At 43.7% G+C, this 3,101-nt stretch overlaps 1 pseudogene; it reads left to right on the forward strand.

Annotated features, from left to right (window-relative positions):
• The first annotated feature begins 2,475 nt into the window (after positions 1-2,475).
• Positions 2,476-2,891, forward strand: LOC102425170 (annotated as a pseudogene).
• Positions 2,892-3,101: the final 210 nt, after the last annotated feature.

Raw genomic sequence — 3,101 nt, forward strand, 5'->3', positions numbered from 1 at the left:
GGCCAGCCTGGGTGAGGGGCTTATGGGTGTTTGCAGGCTGGTCAAGCTCCCCCCCCCCCCAGTGGGGACCCTCACCCCATGGAGGTTTGGCCAGTCTGGGTGAGGGGCTGATGGCTGTTTTCAGGCTGGCCACACCCTCTTTAGGTGTGCCTGGACAGTCTGGGTGAGGGGCTGAGGGCCGTTTTCAGGCTGGCCAAGCCCCCCCGGTGATGGAAGCTCCCAGCCTCTCCTTTTTTTCTTTTTCTTTTTTATTCTTGGATTTATTTACCTTCTATAATTGAAACTTTGTAGCCTTGAGTGGAGCTCAGAGCTGGCCAGGGCGGGCAGGAAGTTCAGCTTCCTCCATCGCCAGGGGCAACCCAAGCCTCTTGCTCATTCCAGCTCCGTGGCCACGGCCGGCTGAAAGCAGGTATCTGGGGTTTATTTATCTTCCATAATTGAAACTTTGTTGCCTTGAGTGGAGCTCAGAGCCGGCCGCTGCAGGCGGGAAGCCTGGCTTCCTCCATCGCCGGGGCAACCAAGCCTCCTGCTTGCTTCAGCTCCGTGGCTGCCAGCCACCATCTTGGTTGGGTTAATTTGCTTATAGTCACTCTGATTGGCTGGCGGGCGTGGCTTAAGGCATAGCGAAGGTACGGTCAATTTGCATGTTTGTCTTTTATTAGTGTAGATTTTAGAATACTTAAATATATATATTCTGGAATAGCCGAAACACATATTTAAATCAAAGTGGAAAAAAACCATTTGAGATCATTGGACTCTCTTTTAAAAATCAGAAATCTGTCTCATTTGGCAAGACTGCTAAACATGGATACCACTATTTCCAAAGAAAGATCATGACTAAGCAGGAAGGGAGAGATTCTCAGCAATAGGCAGAGTAACGGGACTGAACGAAACCCTATTTTTCTTTTTCATTTCTCCCTGACTCATTCTCACCTTCATAAAATGTTTTGAAATATACTCTGGGATCAAAAGTGTATCTCTCATGCTTACTATGCCCTATTTTAAGGGCCCAAGTCTCTGTTTTGAAACATCTCCCTTCAAATAGCACCACCACCTCTAAACGGCTCAGCAAGCCTATCTGATGGCAAAGCCAAATTTCCTTCCTCTCTCTGCTCCACCCTACCCCATCCTGATGTGTTCTTACCCTGGAAGTACTTAAAGCAAGGCTGTAGAAATGCAAGTGCTCTGGAAAGAGAAACAAGTATGACAATTGTTAAATATTTAAGCTACATAAGAAGACACTAAGTTTTACAATATTTCTGTTAGCCCTAAAACTCACCAAAAAGTAGAAAAACTAGAGGAGAAAGCATAGAGGTGTGCACTCACCTTGCTCACAAGAAGACTGGATGGAGCCTTCACATCAATGTGAGAGAGACACATCAATTGGTTGCCTCCTGTACACAGGGTCAGGGCCAGGGATTGAGCCCTTGACCGGAATCAAACCTGGGACCCTTCAGTCCAAAGGCCAACACTCTATCCACTGAGCAAAACCAGCTAGGGCTATATAAATGGGTTGTACACCTGAAACCAAAATAACATTGTAGATTAACTATAATTTAGAAATTAGAAAGTATTTCCAAAAAATAAAATAAAAGCTAAAAAAAAAAGTGATATAGAAAAGGAATGAAAATAACACCTAAAAAAGCAAAACAGATACATAAAGAAGAGGTAAATATGCAGGAAATTTACACAGAAACAGCTAACAGAAATAAAAATCCCAGTGTATGACTAATGGCAATTTCAGAGGAATGGGACAGAGAAATAAGGGAGAAGCAATGTTTATAAAACTAACAATTATTAATATTTTATTCTTTATAAAGCCTCAGATACACAAAGCATAAAATGTACCGAAAGAATTAATATAATCAATCTACACCTAGACCCACTGGACCGATAATGCATGACACCACTGAAATATAGACTATAAAAATAACCAGAGAGAAATGTCAGATTACTCGCAAAGAAAAAGTAGTAAACTGATAGCATTAGTCTGTTAATCACAATAATAGAAGCCAAATGGCCTATGAATGTATTCAAATTGTCGAGAGAATACAATTATCAAACTGGTTTAAAGACAGGAAAACTAGCCCTAGCTGGGCTCAGTGGTTAGAGCATCAGCCTGAGGACTGAAGGGTTGCTGGTTTGATTCTGGTCAAGGGCACGTACCTCGGTTACAGGCTCTATTCCTGGTCCCCAGCTGGGATGCGTGCAGGAGGCAACCAGTCAATGTGTCTCTCTCATATTGACATTCCTCTCTCTCTTTCCCTCCCTCCCTTCTGCTCTCTCTGAAAAGCAATGGAAAAAAGTGTATATCTTTGGGTGAGGATTAAAAACAACAATAAAAAGAAAAACAGCAACATTATAACACATCAAAAAAAAAAAAAAAGTGAAGGAGCCCTGACCAGTTTGGCTCAGTGGATAGAGCGTCGGCCTGTGGACTCAAGGGTCCCAGGTTCGATTCCGGCCAAGAGCCTTCTCAACAAGTCCAAGGGTGAGATGAACTCGGAGGAGCTGCAGAAGCGGGAGGAGGAAGAGTTTAACACGGGCCCACTCTCCGTGCTCACGCAGTTCGTCAAGAACAACACCCAGGTGCTCATCAACTGTCCCAACAACAAGAAGCTCCTGGGCCGGGTGAAGGCTTTTGACAGGTACTGCAACATGGTGCTGGAGAATGTGAAGGAGATGTGGACCGAGGTCCCCAAGAGTGGCAAGGGCAAGAAGAAGTCCAAGCCAGTCAACAAGGACCGCTACATCTCCAAGATGTTCCTGCGCGGGGATTCGGTCATTATGGTCCTGCGGACCCACTCATCGCTGGCAAGTAGGGGCTTGCTCCCTGCTGTCAAAACTCACTCCCCCGTCCTGCAAAGACCCGCCTTTGACATGAGAACAATAAAAGCCTGGTGGGTTGTTTTTTTTTTTTTTGTTAAAAAAAAAGTGAGCAGAAATGAACACATTTTTAAATTTAAAAAAATACTGACAGTTTCACTAACAGTTGTTTTTTAGTAAACCTAGAAAAAATATTATTCAAGGAAAAGGAAACTGAATCTGGAAGTAAGACTTGAAGATCAAACAGAATTATAAACTAAGAAACAGGTAAGTAT

The sequence above is a fragment of the Myotis lucifugus genome, unplaced genomic scaffold (assembly GCF_000147115.1).
Source record: "Myotis lucifugus unplaced genomic scaffold, Myoluc2.0 scaffold_248, whole genome shotgun sequence".
Classification (NCBI taxonomy): Eukaryota; Metazoa; Chordata; class Mammalia; order Chiroptera; family Vespertilionidae; genus Myotis; species Myotis lucifugus.